The following is a 27,875-nucleotide window of genomic DNA, read 5'->3' on the forward strand; positions in this document are numbered from 1 at the left end:
GCTTGGGGACTGGCTGCTTGAAGGTGACATTACCAGGAATATGAGCAAAGCAGGTTGGAAAGTTCCCTTTCATGCTTGTTAAGGCTGAGGGACCTATGGGGCAACCCAGGGCAAAAGGCCTTCAGGTGAGCAGCTGGGAAAATGGGTCTGCAGCCCATGAGAAGATGGGGAGGGGGAGTGGAGCCAAGGGCACAGAAAGTAATGTGAGGGCCAGAAAGGCTGTGTACTGGATGGCTTGGCTGTACCCAAGCTCTTGGGGACCAGCAAAGCCTTGAGAGTGCAGATCTCTCCCCAACAGGGGCCCAGCTGCGTCCTGCACCCCCCACCACAGTCACAGCAGCCCTTACACTTAGCCGGTGCAGGCAGGCAGATAATGCGCTCTGGTGTTCAAGGACAATCAGATTCAGCAAAGCGTGAAATCAGTTTTTTCCAACGAACTCACTGTGGGCCAAAGGAACAGTTTCTATCTTCAGAGAGAGGAGAAACCTGTCATTCCCTGAAGCAATTTACCTGTTTCAGTGGAAGCGGATGTTCTTTCAAAGAGCAGGGGGCACCTGTGCCTAACCAGGGACCACCCATGGGCTCATTTGGTGGAACAGACCACAAGGGCTAGGCTGACTTTCCTCTCTGCCTCGTGTCCAAGGGCTTGGGATAATGGTGGCTGCATCAGGAAAGCAGATGTTACATATCAGCAGCCCAGGGTCACTGCAAGCCAAGAAATAGGTTTCATTTGTTTGTTCATTCACTCGTGTTTATTAAGCACTTTCTATGCATCAGGTTCTGGGCCCCATTGTTTCATAAAAGAGACAGAAAAATCCAGTCTTGTATTAGGTATGTAGACTGTGGACTCAGACCACTTGGATTCAAGTCCCGGTTCTACCACTTACACGATGCTGACCTTGAACAACTTACCTCCCTTTTTTGTGCCTTGATTTCCTTATTTATAAAATGGGAATGTGAAAGTTCCATCTACATCATGAGAGTATAGTAAAAACTGTTACAATACATGTAAAAGCTCTTAAAATCATGCTTTGCACATTGAAATGCTCTGTAAATGCCAATATAGAAAAAGAAAACCATTCATTTTTTGTGATACATGCAGTGTTGAAGGAATGATGTACCAGTTTCTCTGAGAGCACTGAAAAAGGAGTATTTTGTGAGACACTGGTATCTGCATCGAGTCTTGAAGAATGATCAGGAAAGTGTACAATGAGTTTGCTGGAACTGGAAATGGCCCCTCATGGCTGGAGCCAAGTTCACTCAGGGAAGATCAAGGAGTGAGGGAGGAAAGGTTGACAGGGGCAGATCCCAGGATCCCAAGATCACAGAGGGCCTTGAATGTCGCACCAAGACACTTGGGGTTAAAATTAGGTTAAATGTTGTAAAGACGCTTCTGGAAGGGTTTCTGGGCACTGAAATGCCATGCCATTATTCATTTGCCTTGGAAATATTCTCTAGTCAGGAAGATGGAATTATAGTTTGTTTATTTTTAACAAAATTGATTTTTTTAACTGCCCGTCTCTTTGCCAATAAACCATTGTGCCACTGAGGCTGCTTCATAAGCTGGTGACTGTGCTAGCTGGAGTGTAATAATTGTTTTTCCTCATGGACTGACTGAAGCATTGGTCTGTGAGGCAGGAGTTCAAGTTCAAATTAGATGGCGTTTGTTCCTTATTTAGGTCCACCTGTTATGAATATTTACCAAGCTGGAAAAAAAAAACAGTGAATAAATGGATGATTTGGGAAGGCCTTATGTTGAGTGGAACAGCCTCCTGGGAGGAAAGAGTGGGGCTGTATATGTATCTCTCATAAGAGGGTCTCTCCAGGTCTAGAGCATGTCTTGAAGGAGCATTTCTAAGTGTCCTTATCAGGATCTTTTCCATTTTCATCTGCCAGTGACCTTTCCCCCTTGCCTAGGGGGTGGGTCCCCGAAACAATGTAATTTGGGGAGTCACATGCAGTACATTAGGAAGTACATGGGCTTTGGTGAAAAAGGACTTGGTCTTGGTGCCAACTCTGAGCCTTTATTCCCTTGGTCATAAAGCAGGTATCAGGATGCTGCTTACCTCATGGGGTGGCTGAGAGCTTCAGACCATGTGACAGTTCTGAGAGCACAGTCAACTGTGGCACCTTCTGAGTGCACTCACAGAGCCACGCCCACAGAATTCATGCTTGCACAAAATGTCAGCACAACACCAGGGGAAAATGCTACGTTGGACCCATGAGACAATGCTGCTACTACAGTTAAGAGATTGGGTCTGAAGGTGATCCAGTGCAGTGGGGAGGGGAGAGAGGTGGTGCTTCCTCTGCTTTATGCATATAAAGTGTTCTTCTTGGTTCCTAGCAGACAGTGAACACCCCGTAAGTGGCAGGCACTGGTGGGGCAGCAGGCGTTGGAGAGTGGAGCATGGTGGTGATGGGGAGCTCGTAAAGAAATGGAAGGGAGGGACTTGAGAAAAAGACAGAAGGCTCAAAAGCACAAGGAGAATGTTAAGGGGACCAGAAGGAGCAAGAGAAGGACTCACATAGTATAGGAGTGCAGAGAAAGTGGGAGGCGAGTAGAGAGTAAAAATAGAGTCAAACAAGCACAATGGGAGAATGGGCCGCTGCCTTGTAACATGGGGCAGGTGCCACTGGAAAACTGGTTGGTGGCAGTCGCTGTGTTCAAGTTGTGTCAGCTCCCTGAGCCTCAGTTTCCTCATGGGTAACACAGCTGGGAAGCGTGGCAGGGAGAGGCATTGGTGCAATGCCTGGGGAGCAGCATCTAGTCCCTCGTCACAAATAATGTGGCCTAATGTTCTGGCATCATGCTTGGCATACAGGAGGCCATACTATTGATGGTTCAAATTGGCTCACTTTGTGGAGTGAAAGACAGAGCTGTTCATAATCACGCCAGGACAACAGGGCAAATCGGGACTCTCCGGGGCACACTGCTTCGTGTGACCTCCACACATAGTAAGCTCTTAAAGACACAGTTGCAATCCCTAGGATTCATTAATGGGAATCACATAGTTAGAGAAGGCACTCACCTAATTCATTATTCTTCTGAAAAGAAGGTAGGTTTTGTAGAAACAAATGCCTGATACCTATAAATAGACTGTGTCAATTAATGGTCAGGATGCAGTGTTGCCAGATGAAATGCAAGTTTAGTTAAGTTTGAATTTCAGGTCAACGGTGAATCATTTTTAAGGTAAGTTGCAGTAGACATAGTTACCTCCCTTTTTGTCTCCCCGTCTGATTCTTTCTCTTCTCACTGCCGAATGCCTTCCTCTGCTTAGTCACAGATTCCATATCGTCAGAACGTTGGCCCGTGCCTGCTCAGCATGGTTTCTAAGGACCTGAATCTACCTTCAGGATTACAATTTCAAATACCCATTACCAAATGCCTCAGTATTTTAAAGTTCATGGTTTAATTTTTAAACAATTTTATTGAGGTATAAAATGTACATGCCATAAGATTCACCCACTTCCTAGTTTAAATTTTGCTAAAAGCTCTATCTAGGCTAGCTTATGAGTCAGCATCTTGGTCAGGTGCTATCCCTGTGTCAGGTACCTACCCCTGGTACAATAGCTATGACCCGAGGACAGATCATGACTATCCTTGGGCAAGTGCTGAAGGTTATGTAGCTTCACTTAGATAGAAATATGGACCCTCAGACACTGAGATTAACATCTCTAATGGCAGGATCTAAGAGGAGATGACATTTGATATGGGTTTTGCAGGATGAATTAGTATTAATCAGCAATTTAAAAAGGGAAACAAGACATTCTAGCCAAGGAACATCCTGTGCAAAAGCAAAGGTGCATGAAACAGGAATGGGCAAGGAATGGGGAGTGGTTTAGAAGGTCTGGAGCACAGGGTCCTAGATGGGAAGACAGGGTAATGTAGGTGAATGTCGACTTCCAGGTTTCCAGCTTGGCTGCTTGGGTAGATAGAAGTGTCATTGAGTGAGATTATACTTCCAGAAGAAGTACAAGTTTGAGAGGGAAGATGGGGCCTGTAGAGCAATCCAGAGAGAGAAAGTCTAGTAGGTAGTTGGATACATAATGAGGAACCTATAATAATCTTCACCAAAACTTGTTCTGAATTTCACCAATAATCTAGCCCTTGGAGAGCCTTGATGCTGAGCTGTCAGACAATGCAGCAGGAAATGAGTCCATTCCTCCAGGGAGACCAGCTCAAACCTTCCTGAAGGTGAGCCCTGCCAAATTCTGCATTGTTGATTCAGCCCAAACTCAAGCGCCTGTGTACCTTAGAAGGAAGTAGAGAGTGGCAGAAACCTGGAATGCTGTATGTGGAATCTGTGCTTAGCCAGCAAGTTTAGATATTAAATGTTGAAAAGAAAAACAGAACCTGCCATAAATTCTCATTACACACACTATTGCCTTAATAATAGAAGTACAAATAGGCCCCTAAAGAATTTTCTGTTTTAGAGTCCATATTTAGTTTTAGCTTGTGATTTATTAATTTGCTCATTTTTCATGGTTGCTTATGGTAAACTTTTTAGAACATATACATACTTGTTTTAAAAAGAAAGAAAAGAAAAATCACCATAAATCCCCTGCCTAAAGATGACCACTATGAACAGTTTTAAGTATATACTTCAAGTTTTTTTCTTTTGCAAAATTAAATGTTAATTTCTATCTATGTATACATACAGTTGCACATCAAGTAGTGCAAAGATTTTCTAATAAGAGCACCTGGGCTCCATGTCACCTCCTCATGCTATTCTACTTTCCAGAGAGAACATATTTCAGTGGATTTTGTTTCTCATGGTGGTATCTGTGCTGTCCAATATGCTGCTTTCTAGCCACATGTGGTTCTTTAAATTAAAATTAATTACAATTAAATAAAACTTAAAATTCAATTTCTCATTTTCACTGGCTGCGTTGAAGTACTCAATAGCTTCATGTGGCTAGAAGCTAACATGTTAGACAAAGCAGATATAGAACATTTCTATCATCACAGAACATTCTATTAAACATCACTGTTTTAGGTAAAAAGATGCTTTTATATTTATTTATTTATCTTTAGGTAGTATCAGTTGCCTTCGTTCTGTTTCTATTCAGATATATCTTTTAAAACTTTTAGAAAAATTAAAATATAACATACATACAGAGAAGCATATTTGTCACATATATAAATCTTAATAACTTATTACAAAGTGAATAATCCATGTGACTGTCCTCAGAGAAATAAATGGAACATTACCGGGAACCCAAACTCCCTCTTATTCCTAACCCTTCTCCAATATCTCATCTTCTATCAACGTGGGTTAGTTTTGCCTGTTTGCAGTCTTTCATAGCTGGCTTCTTTCATATAAATTATGTATGTGGGATTCCTCCATGTTTTTGTGTGATGGAGAGTATATTTACTGAAATAATACTACCAGTTGTAATGTAATTCTTGTAATTTAAGAATACTAATATTTCTGTATGAATACTAATGTAAGAATACTAATATTTATTTATTCTACTAATTAGACATTCGAGCAGTTTCCAGTTTGAAGCTGTTATGAATAATGTAGCTGTGAACATTCTTGTACATGTATTTTGATACATGTGAGTACACATTTCTGTGGGATGTGAAGCTAGGCGTGGAACTGCAGGGCCACAAGTCCGACTATGCTTAGCTTTCGTGGAGCTTCTATTGTACCATTTCACACTCAGCAGCATCTGACAGTATCAGCAGTTGTTCTACAGCTGTCTGATATTGTTTGGCTCTCTGTCCCCACCCAAATCTCATGTCAAATTGTAATTCTCAAGGTTGGGGGAGGGACCTGGTGGGAGGTGATTGGATCATGGGGTGGATTTCCCCCTTGCTGTTATCATGATAGTGAGTGAGTTCTCACCAGATCTGATGTTTAAAAGTGTGGCACTTCCCTCTTAGCTCTCTCTCTCTCTCTCTCTCCTGCTGCCTGTGAAGATGTGCTTGCTTCCCCTTTGCCCTTCTGCTATGACTGTAAGTTTCCTGAGGTCTCCCAGCTAGGCTTCCTGTACTGCCTGTGGAACTGTGAGTCAATTAGACCTCTTTTCTTCGTAAATTATCCAGTCTAAGGCAGTTTTTTACAGCCATGTGAGAACTGACTAATACAACACCCTCACCAATTCTTGATACTCTAACAGTTGTATCATTATGTTTTAAATTTGCATTTCCCTGATAACTAGTAAAGATTAACACCTTTTTTGACATACATCGACTATTTGGAAATTCTTTTTTTGTCATGTTTCTCAATGTCTTTTGTATTTTACTGTGAGATTTTCTGACTTTTAGAAAAATTAATTTGTAGGCACTTTAAATATTTTCTAGATATGAGCCCCTTTTCAGTTATATGTGTTGCTAACATCTTCTCCCAGACTATATCTTGCCAACACGTTTTGATGAAGAAAAAGCTCATAATTTTTATATAACCCAACCTACTAATCTTTTCTTTTATGGTTAGTGCTTTTTGTGTTCTTATTTAAGAAATATTTTTCTACCCATGAATATATTCTCTTATGTAATTTTCTAGAAGCATTATCATTTCGATTTTTTACATTTATATCTAGAAAGAAGCTGGAGTCTATTTTTGTGTATGCTGTGAGGTAGGAATCAGATTTCACTTTTTTCAATATGGCTAGCTAATTGGATCAATTGAATCTGTATTATCTGTTTTAAGAACCATTCTTCCCTCATTGCTCTTTATGGCCACCTGTGTCACAAGTCATATCTATATGTCTGTATATCTATACCTATATCGATGTCTATAGATGTCTGTTTCTGGATTCTCTGTTACAGGGATAGGCAAACTGAATCCTGCTGCCTGGTTTAATAAATTAAGTTTTATTGAAACACAGCCATGCCCGTTCATTTGTGTATCGTGTATGGGTACTTTCATGCCACAGCAGCACTTGAGTTCTTGTGACAGAGACCAGTTGACCTGCAAAACCTCAAGTATTCAGTATCTGGCCTTTTTGAGAGAAGGTTTATGACCCTTGAATTCTGTTCCTTTTTCTTTTTAAAAAATTATGCTTGCACTGATGCTATACTGTCTTCATTGCTGTAGCTTTACAATCAATCTTGATTTTTGGTAGAGTAAGCATTTCAATATTGTTCTTCAAGATTGTCTGGGCTATTTTGGGGTCTTTGTATTTCCATACAAATTCTATTCAGATATATTTTGATTATAAAATTTTTTTTTACAAATCACATAATTTTAGCAACTTGTTTTATAAATGACTTAATATGTAGTGGAAATCTTTCCATAATATTAAATGTTCTTCTACAATATTATTTTTAATGGCTTCATGATATTCAATTATGCAGACAAACTATAATTTATTCAATCCAATAAATGGCTTGTTGTGTCTTTCCTATTTTCTTATCACCCCATTAAACTGTAAATTGCTTCTTTAGATTGTTCATACTCTTACACTAAGTAATTCCATTTAAGGGAATTAAACCAAAATAAATTATCTTAAATGGGAAAAAAAGCATGAAGATGTTGATCATAGCATTGTTTATAATCATGAAAAACCGGAAATGACAATTCACTGACACTTCGTAAGTGGTTATGGTACTTTTGCTTATTGGAATATATAAAAATGCTTAAAACCATGATCAAGGAGACTGGGAAATTATTATGGAATGTTTTATGCAAAAAAATGTGTGTACTCTTGCAAAGGCAGCTATACTCACCACTGTACCACCAATGCCACATGGTGTGTACTCTTTATTTATGAGTATTAAAATATAGCCCTTAGGAAAAGATCTAGAATGATCTAGACCAAATCTAAGTTGGTTAATACTAGGGAGTGGCATTTGTGGGGGAGGGAAAGGTATAGTACTACATTCCCTTTTGTGTCGCTTGAATATTTCATAGAACTTATGTTATCTTATAATAAAAACATTTGACAATCACTTTCAAAAATAGACTGTATGATGCATGAAATGATAAAATAGCAATGTCCTAGGGGAAAGATAAGCCTTCTGTAAAAAGCAATCCCAGAGACTTAGTGTTAAGCAAGTCTATAAACAGAGGCTAAGATTTAAAACAAGACTAACATCCCAACTTGGCAGATGAACACAGCACAAGAGCATGGAACTCACAGAGGACAACCCCAGTTTGACCAGATTTATTCCCTTAGTCACACTGGATATGGTGATTCCCAGCTGCTTAGTGAAGATGAACTGGAGACTCTGGGTCCTTAGAGGCTGTTGAGTATGATCACAATAAACTGCTTGTGATTCTTATTTTTGAGTGTGAGTACAAGGTAATCCTGGAAGAGACTGAATATCATCCTTGAAAATGCATAACATGGGACTGTCCTGTGGGCATCTTGTGGAGACCATAGAAATAAATCACAATCTGGTGGGTGGGGTGGGATTTTTCTCTGAAAAGGGTAAAAGCCCCAAAAGCCAATCATCTTAGATAGTGTTTATAAATTGGTCTTTGGTCCAGTGGAGAGGGGAGTGCACCCCCAGCCTGGTGCAGTTGGGCCTAGACGCTGAGGGAGGTCTGAAGAAATGGTGGTGGTGGACATGACCTATCTCTGGCCATAAGGAGGCAGAGGGGATGGAACAGCAACGTGACATAGTTAGTGTCGGGAGCAGCAGCAATAGCAACAGGGCAGAAAGGCTGCTCTTATGGCAGCTGGCATCCATAGCTGCAGGCAGTGTTTGCAGAACCAGGCCTCTGACCACAAAGGGCTCATGCCCCATTGCCAATGCCATTATAAAAATACTGATGTCCAGGCCTCACTCCAAACAAGTTCAATCAGATGGTTAGGAGTATAGCCCAGGCACCCATTTATTTCCAAACTCTCCAGGTAAGAACCACTGTTTTAGGATCTATACTTCCCCAACACCCCTGGGTGTCAGACTCTTATAACTGCATCCAATTTGGATTGTGCTGCCCTGCAGATTAACGGAGGGTAAGAGTTTCATTCTTCAACAAGCCACGGTCCTGCAAAACAACTCCATTAGCCCTGGTGAGCTGCCAGCCCTTCTCTTCCCTCTTTGCCAGAAAATTAATGAGACCATTTATTGAAAGGAAGAAAACTAACCACTCCATTTTGTAGTGTCATGGGTCAAACTGTACACATTCTGCTATACTTAAGCTTCCATCAGGAAGGGGTAAAGGGGAAGGACTCTGCTTATGTGCCAGGCACACTTTCCACAGGTTATTTCTCTTAATCTTCACAAAACACCCTGGAGAGTAGGTAATACCATTAGTTTCTTTTGACAAAAACACTGAGACATAAAATGGCTAAGAAATATGGCCCAAATTACATAGGTAGTATAAGTGGTAGAGTGGGGATTTGAACAAGGTTTATCTAACTCTAGAATTCATTTTTTGTCTTTCTCTTTATTATAACCCTTTCCCTCCTTCAGTTCATTGCTACACATAAAGTATTTAAAATAATGTCTGGCAAATTGCAAGTGCTCAATAAATATTAGCAATTCCTCCTGGGAGCTTACTGTGAGAAGGAGGGGAGGCATGCAATCTGACCCTAAATTGCAGTAATTAAACTTTGTTGGCAAAAAAATATAGGCTAGAAGTTGGGGCTGGGTGAAGAAAATTTCCCAGCCTGTGGCTGAAATCCTTAATCCAAGGAGGCAATCTTAACCAACTCATTTATACCAAATAAAAGATTGAGATTCAACTTTGCTAAAACAGAATGCATGTACTGGGTTAAGTTATTAAAAATGCAAAGCAGGTTCTAGAAATTACTGAACTCTTCTCTTAAGCAAATTCTTTATCCAGCAAAGGGCAGGAAGGTCTATGAGTTTCAGGTATCTTGGTGATTTCCACTGATGTTGCCTTCTTGGCAGGCATGTGGGCTCCTTTGCAGTGAAAGGGCAGAAACAGCAGGTGAGGGCCGATCTGAACCATGGCAGAGAATGAGAAGTCTACAGAAGAATCATCTCAGAACTGGCCCCTTGTTAAAACAAAGCACAGCCCCTTCCAGGGTGGAGCAGCGTGGCTCTCTGGTGAGTGAGTGCCTCTCCATCCTCCTGAATTCTCCTTCCCTTCAGCGACCTCCCACTTGAATCCAGCTGTCACTGCTATCTAATCTCCTGAGGATGCTACACATTGTCTTTGAAGACTAGCCTTGCAGAAATGGAAATATCTTTTGAGACAGTCTGACTTCCCAAAGAGACTTTACTAAATAATGAGAATTAAAAAGAGAGAAATTCTAGAAAGTATAAGCAGCATAAAGGACATTCTAAATAATGTTTTACATTTGTTTCTTTTATTCCACCATAAGTGGCTTCTGTCCCCAGAGTGTGGTTTCACATCATGGATCCTTCCTCCCCACGTCACACTTGTCAGGTTATTTGTATCACACAGAAATCTGTCTCCTAGACATTCCTGACCCTTCAGGGAAATGACCAACTTCCCTTCCAGCATTCCCTTTCATTCTAGCCTGTGGTCTCGGGCACGGCCATGCTCTCCCCCTAAGCTAAGAAAAGGCCCCCAGTGGTTGATAGACACACACAAAAGAAACTTATTCCTCAGATAAGAATTCTGCTTTCTACTCACAAAGGTAGGCATTGTCCATTTGGATTCCAATGGAATAATATCTCAAGCACTAAACAATACCTCCTCTATTAGACACACAATAACAGAAATATTATTTTTTAAAATAGAGGAATCATGAGCATAGCAAAGACTTTTTCCTGATTCAATTCCTGGTGGTGTATAACAAAAAGCTCCCAGTCCCCTTGCCAATAGGCCTTGTTATAACATTACAAAGTATCAACTAATAAAGTGGTGGATCCTTCATTTGTGATTTGCACATTACTTAGAAGATGCAAGTTTTCTGGGATTTTAATCAAGAATCGCAAATTCCTAAAAATGCAGTCTCTGCAAGCAAATATTATAGCAGTGGTGCAGACAGGAAGAGCTCTGTATTTGTTCATACTGCAAGTGTACATTTTCATGTGCTTTGTAAACTCAAATAGCAAAGGATCAGCCAATAAGGTCTATAAGAGAGAGCACCTGCCTAGTTTTGCAAAGTCACACTAGATGGACATCTGCTATGAGGTAATAGTCATGGCCTCTGTGAAATGGTAGCATAAAGTGACAGGAGAAGATAATCTGACTAAAATACAGTTGAAACAGATGTCAACAAAGATAACTGAGATAAGAATGAATTACAAAGAAGCTAGAAATGCAGGAGATGGATTAAAATCTTTGGAAGATTTACAAGCAGAAAAGGTGTTGCAGAAAATCAGACCAATAAGGTAGAGAGCAAATTGCAGAAGGTCTCCTAGAATTCCGAGGAAAAATAATGAAGAGATAGAAACAATATAATAGTAATATGATAGCCATTAAAAGAGAGAAAAGAGGTCTAACCTAAGAATTAGAGATGTTTTTTATCAAAACCAAACAATTAGAACAGAAGTAATAATTAAAGATGTACTGGAAACTTTCCTAAGCTAAAAATCAAATAGGCCTTTTTTTTTTAAATAAACTTTTTATTTTGGAATAACTTTAGATTTACAGAAGAGTTGCAAGAACAGAATTCCTGGATGCCCTTTACCCAGTTTCCTCTATTGTTCATGGTTTACATATCCACAATGCATTTGTCAAAGGTAGGAAATTAGCACTGATACACGACAATTAACTAAACTACAGACTTTATTCCGATTTTGCCAGTTTTTTCACTAATGTCCTTTTACTGCTCCAGGACGAGATCTAGGGTACCATGTTGCATTTAGCCTTTATAGTTTTGTAAAAATAGAATTGTAGGCTGGGCGCAGTGGCTCATGCCTGTAATCCCAGCACTTCAGGAGGCCGAGATGGGAGGATTGCTTGAGCCCAGGAGTTTGAGACCAGCTGGGGCAGCATAGCAAGCCCTCGTCTCTATTTTTTTTTTATTTGTTCTTACCACAACTTTTTAAAATTATACTTTAAGTTCTAGGGTACATGTGCACAATGTGCAGGTTTGTTACGTATGTATACATGTGCCATGTTTGTGTGCTGCACCCATTAACTTGTCATTTACATTAGGTATTTCTCCTAACGCTATCCCTCCCCACTCCCCCCACCCCATGACGGGTCCCGGTGTGTGATGTTCCCCTTCCTGTGTCCATGTGTTCTCATTGTTCAATTCCCACCTATAAGTGAGAACATGCGGTGTTTGGTTTTCTGCTCTTGCAATAGTTTGCTCAGAATGATGGTTTCCAGCTTCATCCATGTCCCTATGAAGGACATGAACTCATCCTTTTTTACAGCTGCACAGTATTCCATAGTGTATATGTGCCACATTTTCTTAATCCAGTCTATCATTGATGGACATTTGGGTTGGTTCCAAGTCTTTCCATTGTGAATAGTGCTGCAATAAACATACGTGTGCATGTGTCTTTATAGTAGCATGATTTATAATCCTTTGGGTATATAGCCAGTAATGGGATGGCTGGGTCAAATGGTATTTCTAGTTCTAGATCCTTGAGGAATTGCCACACTGTCTTCCACAATGGTTGAACTAGTTTACAGTCCCACCAACAGTGTAAAAGTGTTCCTATTTCTCCACATCCTCTCCAGCACCTGTTGTTTCCTGATTTTTTAATGACCACCATTCTAACTGGTGTGAGATGGTATCTCATTGTGGTTTTGATTTGCATTTCTGTGATGGCCAGTGGTGATGAGCATTTTTTCATGTGTTTGTTGGCTGCATAAATGTCTTCTTTTGAGATGTGTCTATTCATATCCCTTGCCCACTTTTTGATGGGGTTGTTTGATTTTTTCTTGTACATTTGTTTAAGTTCTTTGTAGATGCTGGATATAGCCCTTTGTCAGATGGGTAGATTGCAAAAATTTTCTCCCATTCTATAGGTTGCCTGTTCACTCTGATGGTAGTTTCTTTTGCCATGCAGAAGCTCTTTGGTTTAATTAGATCCGATTTGTCTATTTTGGCTTTTGTTGCCATTGCTTTTGGTGTTTTAGTCATGAAGTTCTTGCCCATGCCTATGTCCTGAATGGAATTGCCTAGGTTTTCTTCTAGGGTTTTTATGGTTTTAGGTCTAACATGTAAGTCTTTAATCTATCTTGAATTAATTTTTGTATAAGGTGTAAGGAAGGGATCCAGTTTCGGCTTTCTACATATGGCTAGCCAGTTTTCCCAACACCATTTATTAAATAGGGAACCCTTTCCCCATTTCTTGTTTTTGTCAAGTTTGTCAAAGATCAGATGGTTGTAGATGTGTGGTATTATTTCTGAGGGCTCTGTTCTGTTCCATTGATCTATATATCTATTTTGGTACCAGTACTATGCTGCTTTGGTTACTGTAGCCTTGTAGTATAGTTTGAAGTCAGGTAGCGTGATGCTTCCAGCTTTGTTCTTTTGGCTTAGGATTGACTTGGCGATGCGGGCTCTTTTTTGGTTCCATATGAACTTTAAAGTAGTTTTTTCCAATTCTGTGAAGAAAGTCATTGGTAGCTTGATGAGGATGGCATTGGATCTATAAATTACCTTGGGCAGTATGGCCATTTTCAAGGATATTGATTCTTCCTATCCATGAGCATGGAATGTTCTTCCATTTGTTTGTGTCCTCTTTTGTTTCGTTGAGCAGTGATTTGTAGTTCTCCTTGAAGAGGTCCTTCACATCCCTTGTAAGTTGGATTCCTAGGTATTTTATTCTCTTTGAAGCAATTGTGAATGGGAGTTCATTCATGATTTGGCTCTCTGTTTGTCTGTTATTGGTGTATAAGAATGCTTGTGATTTTTGCACATTGATTTTGTATCCTGAGACTTTGCTGAAGTTGCTTATCAGCTTAAGGAGATTCTGGGCTGAGATGATGGGGTTTTCTAAATGTACAATCGTGTCATCTGCAAACAGAGACAATTTGACTTCCTTTTTTCCTAATTGAATGCCCTTCATTTCCTTCTCCTGCCTGATTGCCCTGGCCAGAATTTCCAACACTATGTTGACTAGGAGTAGTGAGAGAGGGCATCCCTGTCTTGTGCCGGTTTTCAAAGGGAATGCTTCCAGTTTTTGCCCATTCAGTATGATATTGGCTGTGGGTTTGTCATAAGTAGCTCTTATTATTTTGAGATACATCCCATCAATACCTAGTTTATTGCCTCATCTCTATTTTTTAATAAAAAAATAGAATCGCAGTGGGCGACAAAAAATTGCTCCTTACATTGCCTCTGTCCCACTCTCTGCTTTCCTGGTCTCTGATTTTTTCACTCCTCCTGAATTTTCTCCTTGCCCTCAGCTGTGATGCACACCATGACCTCAGAACGCCTATTGATAATGACTTTATTCTTCATACACTCTGTACTGCCTCAAGGGCCTTGGGTAATGTCCATTCCATTCCCAGGACCCTCTCACCCTGTGCTGCCTCCTCAGGGGGCACCATCGCCCCAGCTTCCCCTGGCTTCTGGTCAAAAAAGAGTCATCATTAATTTCTCCACTACAATGCATTCTGACTGAAAAGACAATTTTAGTCTAGAGAAGTCAAAAGAAAAATGAAAATCAAAAACATTCCTCTTCACACACAACTCAATATGTCTCTCTCTTTTTTCTTGATAAATGTTAGACCCTTTGAGAATGTCAGTATTTCAGTTTCACAAAAGAAAAAAACGTTTAATGACTGGATTTGGGGGATGGGGTGGTTCTCTGCCGGGTACTGTCCTGTGAGTTCCCTGCAGCCTAGGATCTGACCCTCAGCCTTGCAGGGTGAGGAACTTAAACCCATCAGCTTTCCAGAGGTGATCACACTTAAGGAATGCCCATGCATACTTGAAAAATCTCTGATAAATGTGAATGAAATCAAACAACAATTTATTTATAATGAGCAACACAACTGACAAATCTGGCAGATGTGTCATTGGATGGGCCTACCCAGCCAGCCCCAACAGGAGCCACATTATCAGATGGATTCTTGGTGAGTACAGAAGCAGAACAAGGGAGTTACGGAATTGAAAGCTGAATGACATCGGGCCCTGAAAAATGGATGCTCCCATTTCCCCAGTAAAGGAAGGCCTATCCAGAGAAATAGGACATTACACAGCCTGTCTGGGCACTTCTCCTCTGGGGATGATTTAGGCAGCACTTCTTTCCTTTGTGCTTCTTTTTTTTTTTTTTTTCTTTTTTTTTTTTTTTTTTAATTATACTTTAAGTTTTAGGGTACATGTGCACATTGTGCAGGTTAGTTACATATGTATACATGTGCCATGCTGGTGCACTGCACCCACTAACTTGTCATCTAGCATTAGGTATATCTCCCAATGCTATCCCTCCCCCCTCCCCCCTCCCCCCCACAGTCCCCAGAGTGTGATATTCCCCTTCCTGTGTCCATGTGATCTCATTGTTCAATTCCCACCTATGAGTGAGAATATGCAGTGTTTGGTTTTTTGTTCTTGCGATAGTTTACTGAGAATGATGGTTTCCAATTTCATCCATGTCCCTACAAAGGATATGAACTCATCATTTTTTATGGCTGCATAGTATTCCATGGTGTATATGTGCCACATTTTCTTAATCCAGTCTATCATTGTTGGACATTTAGGTTGGTTCCAAGTCTTTGCTATTGTGAATAATGCCGCAATAAACATACGTGTGCATGTGTCTTTATAGCAGCATGATTTATAGTCATTTGGGTATATACCCAGTAATGGGATGGCTGGGTCAAATGGTATTTCTAGTTCTAGATCCCTGAGGAATCGCCACACTGACTTCCACAATGGTTGAACTAGTTTACAGTCCCACCAACAGTGTAAAAGTGTTCCTATTTCTCCACATCCTCTCCAGCACCTGTTGTTTCCTGACTTTTTAATGATTGCCATTCTAACTGGTGTGAGATGATATCTCATAGTGGTTTTGATTTGCATTTCTCTGATGGCCAGTGATGATGAGCATTTTTTCATGTGTTTTTTGGCTGCATAAATGTCTTCCTTTGAGAAGTGTCTGTTCATGTCCTTCGCCCAATTTTTGATGGGGTTGTTTGTTTTTTTCTTGTAAATTTGTTTGAGTTCACTGTAGATTCCATGCTCATGGGTAGGAAGAATCAATATTGTGAAAATGGCCATACTGCCCAAGGTAATTTACAGATTCAATGCCATCCCCATCAAGCTACCAATGACTTTCTTCACAGAATTGGAAAAAACTACTTTAAAGTTCATATGGAACCACAAGAGAGCCCGCATCGCCAAGTCAATCCTAAGCCAAAAGAACAAAGCTGGAAGCATCACACTACCTGACTTCAAACTATACTACAAGGCTACAGTAACCAAAACAGCATGGTACTGGTACCAAAACAGAGATATAGATCAATGGAACAGAACAGAGCCCTCAGAAATAATGCCGCTTACCTACAACTATCTGATCTTTGACAAACCTGAGAAAAACAAGCAATGGGGAAAGGATTCCCTATTTAATAAATGGTGCTGGGAAAACTGGCTAGCCATATGTAGAAAGCTGAAACTGGATCCCTTCCTTACACCTTATACAAAAATCAATTCAAGATGGATTAAAGATTTAAACATTAGACCTAAAACCATAAAAACCCTAGAAGAAAACCTAGGCATTACCATTCAGGACATAGGCGTGGGCAAGGACTTCATGTCCAAAACACCAAAAGCAATGGCAACAAAAGCCAAAATTGACAAATGGGATCTAATTAAACTCAAGAGCTTCTGCACAGCAAAAGAAACTACCATCAGAGTGAATAGGCAACCTACAACATGGGAGAAAATTTTCGCAACCTACTCATCTGACAAAGGGCTAATATCCAGAATCTACAGTGAACTCCTTTGTGCTTCTAAGGCTGACCAGTGCTCATGCATACATTCTTTAGATGTGACCATATTTTTCTTCAATTATTGTCCAGGTCTGGGAGCCATTCTGGGTCTTTAAGATGATGGTGGTTCTGATCAATTATATAGGGATCGGAATTTTAACCCCCAAAGAACTCACTTCCAAGTCCTGTGTGTGTGTGTGCACGAGTGTGTGTGTGTGTGTGTGCATGAGTGTGTGTGTGTGTGTGTGCGTGAGCATGTGTGTGCATGAGTGTGTGTGTGTATTGGGGAGGGTTACTGTCAAGTATGCAGTCTACATTCCCTTGAATGCAGCTATTCCTGACCCCAGGAAAGTCAGGAGGACCTAAAATAGAAGAGCGAGCACAACAAGTGCCCATGACATGCCCGGCCTGTGCCAGGCAATAGACATACAGCAACAAACCAAACAGACTTGGTCCCTGTCCTCCTGGAGCCTAGAGTCTGGTGGGGACACTGCTGTTCATAAAATAGCCACATAGATTACAGTAAGAGACTTCAACAAGTACTGTGAAGGAAAAGGAGAGGGAATAGCTTAATCAGAAACCTGCTCTAGTGCTGGAGGGCAGGGAGGGTTTTCTTGAGAGAGTGACACTTGAGTTGATATTTAAAGCTTAAGTAAAAATTAACTAGAGAAAGTGGGGAGGACAGAGGGCTGGACATTTCCAGACCTGCTCTCTGCTTTTCTCTGCCCTGCTCTCTGGGCTTGGAGGCTGGCCGCCTAGGATTGCATCACTAGTTCCCTGCCCTCTCTGGCTCTTCAGTGGGGAGCCCCAGCTCCCTAGATATTCAAAGGGAAGGAGGACTGTGAGGGGTGTGCCTTCCCTGTCTTCCTCCCTGTGGCATTGCCTCCAATTTGCTGGTTTTTTTTTTTTTTTTAAGGAAAAGTCGCTATTCCCGCTGCCTCTCCAGCAGTGCTGCCCTTTCACCTGGAAGAGAGAGCCCCCCGCCCCAACCCCATACGACCGCATGGATACCATGCCTTGGACTTCCTGTCCTCTGGCCACATCACTGCCCACGGTGTAAGAGCACCCTCCTCCCATGCCGTGCATGGCCATGTATTTTGTGTGCACCTCTCTTCCTGAATGTGGACTGCTCCTGCAGGCTCCTCTGCCCTAGGCCTGAGGGGTTGACCAAAGAGTATGTGTTTTTTGTGTGTGGTAGGTTCTGAGGGCAGCATGGGCATGAGGCCTGGGATGCCCCCCTGTACTAGTAAGGCCTCCTGAAGTTGCCAGAAAACACAGGGGTGGGAAGAGAAAGGGGTGAGCTAGGAGTCCAGGGCCCAGATATTTCCCTTCTGCCATGTTCTGGGCAGTCTGAGACTTCCCAATTCCAACTTCATCTTCCAGGTTTTTATAAAGGTATATTTTCCAAGGTCAACAGCTAGGATATATTTTGTTGAGTGGTTCATTAGTTTGAGTGATAACTTTTAAATATCTAGACATATGGTTTGGAGGATTTCCAATTGTTCTGTTTTTCTGGGCCCCACAAATGTGTGGGATGTGCTTGCCTTCCAGTAACCACTCTCTCCCTCCTCCCTTTGGGCCCAGAAGCAGGGCACCCCAGGCTAGAGAACGATCCCTTACACCCACACCTTTGTAATGACCCTCTGTGAACAGACCCCCCTTGAATTGTTCTATTTTCAGTGGACCATCTGTTTCCTGGCGAGTCCCTGCCTGATTCTGCAGGTGTTTCAGGCAGAGGGAACAGCATGTGAACGTTCCCTCCCCAGACTCACACACAATTTTTTATTTCACCTTTCAGTTATTCTGTAAGTCATTAGTTGTGGGAAGCAAGATGAGGAGAGATGCTAAAAGGGGCAGGAGAGCCAAGGGTTATTGTGGCTATTAAGCCAGTGTGTGTGTTTATCTGCAGAGGGAGGGGGTGCAGTAGCTCAGCTCCTCAGTTCTCTTTCTCTCACTCACAGACCTTCCCCCTACCAAAAGGGAACACCCCCTTAGCCCCCTTGCAGGGCCTGGCTGGCAGGAGCTCACCCCTGGTGCCTTCAGATGGACCCCAGTGACTCTCCTTGCCAAAGCAGGTGGAAGGCAGCAACTTCCCTTAATCTCTCAAGCCCTTCCCTCCAGGAAAACTGGATTCCTGTCCCCTCCTGCCCCCCTCAGGACACTATTCCCCAGTTTTGCTCACCTCCTAAGTTCCCTGGGAAACAAGCAAATGTCCCTCCCCCTAAGCAGGCTCATGAAGCCAGCTCAGATCAGGGTCATGTACAAAAACCTAGCAAGCATCCCCTGTATTGCAATCAAAATACAATTTTGATTTTATCACCCACACACCTTTTGCAATTTATTCGGTAGGGATAAATTTCCCCCTGCCCTGGATGAAATTGCTAGCAAGCTCACAATTACTCTGCTCACTTTCTCGTATTAGGTACTCTTTAAATTGTACATGCACTCTTAATTTATAATAGCAATCAAAATGTTCAGTCCCAAACTCTAATCTTGATTTAGCTTGGTGCCATCTACCCTATTCTCAGCTTGGGCTGACTTTAGGATGGGAAACTGCAAAGGGAAGTGGGATGGGGTGTGCCTGGTGTCCCCATGTCTGCCCCTTGGGCTCCTCCATTTTCCAACCTCCTCAATTGGGAAAAGGATGGAGTTGGGTGGATGTAGGAAAGGCCTCACCTAAAATGTGGGGTCTCATATGGCATCAGCCTCTCTGGGCCTGGCATATATTGGAGCTGACTTTTTCTCTTCTGGGTGCTCTCTTAGATTCTCTGGGGTTTTCTACGGGGCCCCCCTTATGTGAATTTCTGTTCACACAGAGACATGCATTTTTTATGGGTGGTAAACCCTTGCCCTCCAGTCAGATGGTGGAACCCAAGCTGTCTTTCTTGAGTTCCATAGGAAAGTGTGTTCCATGGGAAAATACATATACTTGCCTGGACAATCTCTAGGCATGCAAGAAATCTAAAGGCAGCAGCACTTCCATGACTCTGCTGGGAAAGCAGGTAGTCAGCCTCTTGGTCTTCCCGTCCTCTGATTCCCCAGGTGTGTCCTCGTGTGTGCGTGCATGCATGCCTACGTTCATGTGTAGGAGAGGCATGTTAAGTTCTCTGGGTAGCCCAGAGAAGCCCCTGCTTGCCATGTGTATGGTGAGCAGACAGACACCCAGGCACTCACCTCCTACTACGGGGCAGGATGGGGACAAAGAGCACTACCCAAACTTCCCTAAAGAGCCCTTTCTCAAAAATTGCTCCTGGAAAAGAGCAAGTAAGTTCTGGAGATAGAGAATGGTGGCCAACTATTTCTGCTGAAAATGTGCCTGTGGTGATTTAGGGTCTCACTTTGGAATTTCACATCTATCTCATCTTGGTATCTACTAATTACTTGGACTTGTTGATAATGATCAAAGTCCTTCACTCAATCGCAGTTAGGGGAGCTGGGTTCTCACAAATCCCCTTTTCAAATCACTCTAGGACAGCCCAGCTCTTTTCACTGTTAGCTAGGTAGGAGAGAAAGGCAAACATGTGAAGGCAAGAAGGGAAGTAGCCAAAATACAAGGAAGGACTAGAAGGGTTGGGAAGAGAGGAAATCAGGAGAGAGAGAGAGAGAGAGAATGAGAGCAGATTCCCTCAAGTTTGAGAAGAAATACTCCTGACACAGCTGCCTTGCTGGGTGGGGCTTCATTCCTTTGATGACTCTGCTAGATCTCCATTCCAGCTCCAGGAAGGGGCCTGTATTCCCCTGGTCCAAAAGAATACAACAAGAGAGGAAACTTCTTTTGTGACTCAGGTTCAAGGACCAGGATAGAATCCCAGTAATGTGAATTAATGGGGGGAAAAAAGACTGAGAATAAATCTACTTGTGGCCACAGCAATGCCCCATGATTGTGCCTGGGTCCAACAGTTCTGTTCCCTTTATGAAGCTTACTTCCAAAGGAAGAAAGCATCATTTTGGCATCAGACTTCTCGTCTGTAATACCAGAAGCTAGCGGATGTGAATAACAATCTGTAGGTCACTGAGAGAAAAGAATTGAACCCCCAAAATCCTGTACTCAGTCAAGATATATCCTTGCTGATATGCAAGGATTCAGTGAATATCTCACATCCTCCATCTGAGGAAAATATTCAAAAATCACAGCAAGGATCTCAAGATAGAGAAATGAGCAAGGATCCTTATAATCTGTAGTTGAATCTAAATGGATTAATTATTCATTTTACAGGTATCTATTTTGCACCTAGAGCCAGGCACTATTCTATGCACTAGGTGGCAAACAAGGCAGACAACTGCTGTCGTGGGATGTACATTCTAGTGGAGGGAGACAAAAAATGGGTAGACAAAAAGATGTATGATTTAAAGTAAAAATAAGTTCAATGAGGAAAACTAACCAGGGTAAGGGGATAGGGAGGGAAGAACTAGTGGGGGTAGGCTGCTATTTTAGAGAGAGTGGTTTGGCTTTTAGGGGAGGAGGAAATTGAACAGAGACCTAAATGAAGTAAAGAAATAAGCCCTACAGGCATTTGGCGGATGAGAGCTCCAAACAGGGAAGCACCAATGCCAAAGCCTAGAAGGGAAACAAGCTTGGTGTAAGAACCTCAGAAACAGCAAGAATGACACAGATTGAGGGGCATAGTGGGAGATGAGTCAGAGAGGCAGTCAGCACACTACCAGGAACAGCCTTACAGACACTGGTAAGGGGCTTCACCATCATGCTAAAAGCAAAGCAAAGCCATTAGAAAGTTTTGATCAGAGCAGCAACATGATGTGTTTGGGTTTTTTTAAAGAGCATTCTGGCTCCTGTATGGAGAATAGATGCAGGAATACGAGTCAGGAGGCTACTGCAGCAGTCAAGGAAAAAGAAGGTTAGTGATTTTTATGGGTGATTGGTATGGGACTGGTAGAAGTGGTGAGAAGTGAGTGGATTTCCATGTTCTACACTAAAGGAAGAGCCATTTGTGTTAAATTATTTACACGGACATGCATAAAAAGTTGTATAAAAGGATAGACAACATGTTATTGATGGTTAATATGCAATGAGATTTGAGGTGATTAAGTTTCCACCTTATACATTTATATATTGTTTAAAATTTTCCAATGAGCATGTCATCTATATAAACAAAAAATTAATAAAGCTATAGTTATTGTGGATAACAAAAAAAGATGAGAAAAAAGAAATATAAGTTGAGATACAAAGACTGCCTCCAAGATTGTCCCTGAATCCCTGGTTCTATTATCTTCATGTTTCCATCTTTTCTTTGGCTGTCAGGAAGCTCAGAGCTAAATTTCCAACTCCCCTTTAGTAATTATGTAGCAGTCCTGGGTCTTGTACACCTGCGTTTTAATTTTTCAGCTGAATCCTGTCTAAGGGAGTGTTGGAGACTAGATTCTCTGGGTCATCAGACTCTGAGATGGAGATCTGTGTGCAGAAAAGTCACTGGAGTGTACTGTCAGTGGTAAGACCTGTGGGGGAGGAAAAGAAGCAGGATTGGGCAGATTTAGAAGGTAAACTCTAATGCAATCACAGTCAAAGGGCTGGGCTGATTCTTGGAGAGCTCCAAATCTTGGATGGCCCTTCAGAGTTTTCTGGAATAGGGTAGGGGGCTGGGCCCTACATCGATCTATCATTGAATGGGTAGTGTAATTCTTTTGAGGCAAGGGACTGAACTGTCAGCAGCTGCCACTCTCCTGAGCTGAGAGAATAAGTGTTTCAGTCCTGGACATGCTGGTTCTGGGCAGCACACCACAGCATCTACTACAGAGAGGAGCCTAATTTCAGGGTAAAGCTCTTACACTCCAGACTCTGGCTCCTGGGTTTAAATTCTGGCTCAACTGCTTGTTGGCTGAATGACTTTTCAGCAAGTTCCTTAATTTCATTTATGTAATAGTGATAATGATCTTGTCTAGCTCAAGTTTTTTTTGCAACAACTTATTGAGTCAATCCATGTAAATCATTTACACCAGTAGCACACACATAGGAAACACTCAATAAATGTTAGCTATTAAAATTATGCTAGTTCCTGTATTTCCTGGTGCAAACTTTTAATGTATTATTCATAGATTTTTTTTTTTTGAGACAGGGTCTCACTCTGTTACTCAGGCTGGAGTGCAGTGGTATGATCACAGCTCACTGCAGCCTCAAACTCCCAGGCTCAAGCAATCCTCCCACCTCAGCCTCCTGAGTAGCTGGGGCTACAGGTGCATGCCACCACACCTGGCTAATTTTTGTAGTTTTTGTAGAGACGGGCTCTCACTATGTTGCCCAGGCTGGTCTCAAACTCCTGGGCTCAAGTGATCTGCCCACCTTGGCCTCCCCGCTGGGATTACAGGCATGAGCCACTGTGCCTGACCTATATGTCTTCATTGTAGAAAATGCTCTAAGTTTCTGCAAAACCCCTGAGCAATGAGGGGGTTGATTCTAGGTCTTGGATCTGATCTTTAGTATTATAAAACATGGGGATCAGCCCAGGCACTCAACAGCAATACTACATCCTTTGAGGCCCATCAGGTGCTGGCCTGAGACACTTAGCAGCTGCCTCACAGCTGGGCTGTGCTGGGACCTGGAACGGGGCAGAAGCTGAACGTGGAGCAAAAACAAGATGAGGTTTGGCAAGCGTTAGTAAATAGTAAGATATGTACAAACCTTGCCTCCAAAATATGGCTTCCTAGCAAAGCCAAGGATATTATATTATCATTATAAAGAGATTTTCTGTTTCCTGTGTAGAACCCTGCCAGGAGGCTAAATAACAAAGAAAACATGGTGACAGCTTGCTGTGTTCCTGACCCTATTATGCAGCCAGTGCATGAAACGCGTCTCCTTTGAAAATAAACAGTTATTCATCAAGTTGTCGCTCTCTAGCATGGTATCATTATCTTCCCAAAGTTATGAAGGAAATTATAGGTTCCCAACAAAAAGAGCACGATGTAAAGATGGGTTTCGGCAGCATCCGTTTGTTTCGAGGGAAAGGTGGGGCCTGCCTCTCCCTGGGCTGCTCTTGCCACTGAACACACACGTTTCAAGCTGACCCACAGTGTAGATGAGAGAGGAAGGGGCCCCTTGGGGAGAAGAAAGGCTTTCAGAGGTTGGTGGCAACATTTTTGTATTGCTCCTCTCCAAGACTGAGTGGGTCCAACCTTAAGCTCCCAACTTTCAGGAGGTAAGAATGGGTCAAAGGGATATGAGACCAGGTAAGAGGCCAGGACTGGCCAGAGGACACAGGCATTGACCATGGAGGAGACGGAACACGTCAGTGAGGAGCTGGCGCTGACTGTGAGTGCAGGGCCCTGCAATATGTTACCGAAAACCAGAGATCCTTCCTTTAGTCTACGTGATTATTCCTTGTTCACAGCTAAAGTCGAGAGGAGCAAAACACATCAGCTATATTCAGTAATTTCTGTCATAGGATAAATTAGTGTCTCAGACACTAATTTTACCTAACATGGGAGCATCCTCATTCATAGCAGGTGAGGCAGCCTCCTTCTTCCCGGGGAAAATGAAGCTACTTGGCTTAACCCTCTCTGTGTCGCTCCTCTCTATGAACACATCGTGCTGGATCTGTGCTCTGTCTTTTTCCTCACTCACCTGTACAAAGGAACTCTTGTCTGGAGCGAATCCTCTTTACTTGTTTTTTTTCTTTCAACCTGTGTTTTCAATTCCCTCGTATCCCCATAGCACTCTTGCTCCATCAAGTATCATTTTATCATCATGCAAATAAAACGCTTGGCATGGTGCTTGATACCTAGAATTCAGCTCCAGTTGGCTACTACCACTGTCATTATTATCACCAAGAAGGTGGTAGTAAGCTATTTTCACATGTAGTTAAGGCTGTGTCTTTCACTACTTATAACGGTGCAGCTACTGAATACATGCTATGTAAATGTTTGCTATCTTAATCATTCTTCTTGTTATCATTGTTACCCACCAAGCATTGCTTAATGTGACTACTAGAGTGGCATACGCCCAATGAGCCAGTCAGGTCTAATTGTAAAGAAATTTAAAAACACCAACAAAATCCCTTCACAGGGCATTATGAGCTCTGATGATAGATAATTATAAAATAGTACAGGTTTCAGACTTTAGGTTTTGCCACTCGTGTACTACTATGGATTGTCATCTTTGGTAGTGGGCATGGAAAGGGCCATGAGGGAGGTGAGGTGAGCATCCTCATGTGAGTAGTGACCCACCATAATGTGACAACAGTGACAAAAGTAGTCCATCAAATCTTCAACCACTTCCCGCTGTTGTTACCCTCACCAAAAGACAGGCTCCCATGGCCCCCATTACTCCAAACTCATCCATTAACCCAGAATCCCCCCCTCAACTTGACATCCTATGGTCCTCTGTGGCACAAGCAGACTTCGGGAAAGGAGAATCTACCTTCAATTAATTCTTTCTCTTTTCAGTCTGCTGGCTTCTGCTCCCACCGTTCTAACAAAACTACTCTCTATTCTTGATGCCTTTGTAATGTACATGCAAATAGACATGAAATAATTTTTAAAGTTGCAGTGTTGGTAGGGGGAAATAGTACAGTGATGATATAATACCAGAATTAACCAGAGATTTTCATTTGTATAGAGCAATGGCAAATGAAAAGTAATTATTAGGAAAACAAGAAAATTATAAAGGGAATTTCCTTTGACATTATAAAGGAAACCAAGATGGTAGCTGTGAGCAGACACAAGATGGTGGCCATGTGCTGCAGAAGGAGAGGCTGGCACGGTGAAGTAACAGAGATGCTTTATTGTTCACAATTCTGCATGCTCTAGGAATGTAGTAGAGATAGTCAAAGAACTGGTAATAGAAGCACCCACTAAGAAAAATTCTGCAGAGAGAAATGGAGAGACTCCCAGGATCTGAAAAGTATAATATTCCTCCTTTTTTTCTGAGGTTTTGGGCTTATACATATACTCCCCTTCAAATTAGAGTAGACTTATTAGCTTTGATTAGACAATTTAATACCTATGATGTATTTTCTGTGTTAATTAACTCCTCTCTATGACCTTGTTCTTTGTAAAAGTGCTTACAAAGAACAGGAAAGACACAATCCAATTTCATATGACAAATATTCCCAAATCTGTTGGGAGGAAAAGAGCCACTCAAGACAACCTTTCTCAGAAGAAGTGGCCTCAAAAACTTGTAGAAGTGTTCCCACATCACACACGATTGCTGTTTCCACTCCTGGGCTGATAGCACCACCAAGCCCCAGCTAGGCTTAGAGTCTTCTTCGATTTATGGCCCTATTCTTTTCTGGTCTGGGTTATTCAAAGGTCAGTTGAACTAATGGATGAGGCCTGCTTTGCAGTCTGTATTCAATTTAAAATGTGTGATGCCTGTTGACTTATTATTTTTAAAAGGAAGCTCTGATTGGAGCAGAAATGCTATTTTAGAGATGATTCTGTGATTAGTTTTAGGGAATAAATCAGATATGATTCAGAAAGATAGTGTTAAAATTCACTACATGTGAAAAAAAAGGACCAAAATTCTCCAGTGTACTCCTGCTTTGTACAAAAAGGTTCTCTGAAATATTTCACCCAAGTCTTTTGAGGCCATTAAGAAAGTGCCCAGCCAGGACTAAAAAGTGCATTAATAGTTATTTCTACACAGCAATTGAATTATAACATCAATCTCTACCTAACTTGGACCACATTGAAGCAGGTTATTTTTTAAATTAGATACAAGTGTTCTGGTTTAAAAGGTGGCTGGCTAGTAACCCCTAACACAACCTCCTCAAACCTCTCAATACAATTCTATGAAGATAGAAAACATAACAAATGCACATTTTAAAAAACTGCAAACTAAGACTGACAAACTACTGCTAGAATCTGGGACAAATTAACAACTTCAATGCCAACAGAATTGGCCTGAGAATGCAGATTTTGTCTTACTCTTGCTCTGATATTAGAAACAGAATAAGTCTGCCAGGCTGAAAACAATAATAGAAATAATAGTATTAATAGTTGTCTTAGTGCACTTACATTGCTATAAAGGAATACTTGAGACTGGGTCATCTGTAAAGAAAAGAAGTTTCTTTGGCTTATGGTTCTGCAAGCTGTACAAGAAGCAGGGTGCCAGTATCTGCTTCTGGTGAGGGCTTTAGGCTGCTTCCACTCATAGTGAAAGGGGAAGGGGAGCCAGCATGCAGAGATCACATGGTGAGGAGACAGGAGGCAAGAGAGAGGGGAGGAGGTGCCAGGCTCTTTTCCACAACCCGTTCTTGTGGGAACTAAGAGTGAGAACTCCCTCAGTTCCATGAGAATGGCACCAAGCCATTCATGAGGATCTGCCCCCATGATCCAAATGCCTCCCACCAGGCCCCACCTTCAACAATGGGGATCAAATTTCAACATAAGGCTTTGGGGATAGGGTAGGGAAACAAACTGTATCCAAACCATAGTAGTAATTAACACTTATTGAATGCTGACTATGTGCAAGACACTGCTCTAAGCATTTTACATGAATTCTCATTTAATTCTCTCAACAACCCTATAAAGTAGAAACTATTATTTCCCCTCACTTTACAGATGAGGAAACTGAGGCACAGAGAGACTAAGTATCTTGCTAAGGGTCCCAAAGATAGCATGTAATAGAACCAAGATTAAAATCAGTACGCTTTACTTAGTTCCTCCTTCATTTCATAATTGCAGTCCAGAAAGACAAGGTCTTCCTACCAGAAATCTAGGCAACCATATCTCTACAATGTCCAGTGATAACAAAGTGTATTGTCATAAAATTTTAGTGCCAAATTGCAAAGCATCAAGCCTGAAAAAGAAAAAAAAAAGGGTTACAAATATAAGAAACGGATAGTTGTACAATTATTTGAATGACTTCTGCAGATAAATTAGGACCCCAACCCAAACCAAACCAAAACAGAAACCTGGAATTATAGAGAATTCAAGCAATACATATATGGCATAACATATGGTATTATAAACAAAAATATATCTTCTTTCAAAATAGTTGAGAAACATTTACAAAACTGATCTTGTACTAGACCACAAAAACAAGTTTAATAAATCCCCAAAAGTAGAGATCATACTATCTTTCTGCCTAAAATGCCGTGAATCTAGAAATCAAGAATAAAAGTTTAAGGATAATCCCTCAACCTCATGGAAATAAAAAACACTCTCCTAAAAAAATATCACTAAGAG

General features: G+C 41.7%; 1 long non-coding RNA gene across 1 annotated transcript; it reads right to left on the minus strand.

Annotated features, from left to right (window-relative positions):
* Positions 1-1,517: 1,517 nt before the first annotated feature.
* On the minus strand, positions 1,518-27,875 carry LOC117974859 (uncharacterized). The gene is made up of 3 exons (XR_010113332.1): positions 26,703-27,875; positions 3,215-3,348; positions 1,518-1,706 (listed from the first exon to the last, which is right to left on the minus strand). It is a non-coding gene; the product is annotated as an uncharacterized LOC117974859 (long non-coding RNA).

This window comes from Pan paniscus, chromosome 9 (genome assembly GCF_029289425.2).
Source record: "Pan paniscus chromosome 9, NHGRI_mPanPan1-v2.0_pri, whole genome shotgun sequence".
Taxonomy (NCBI): Eukaryota; Metazoa; Chordata; class Mammalia; order Primates; family Hominidae; genus Pan; species Pan paniscus.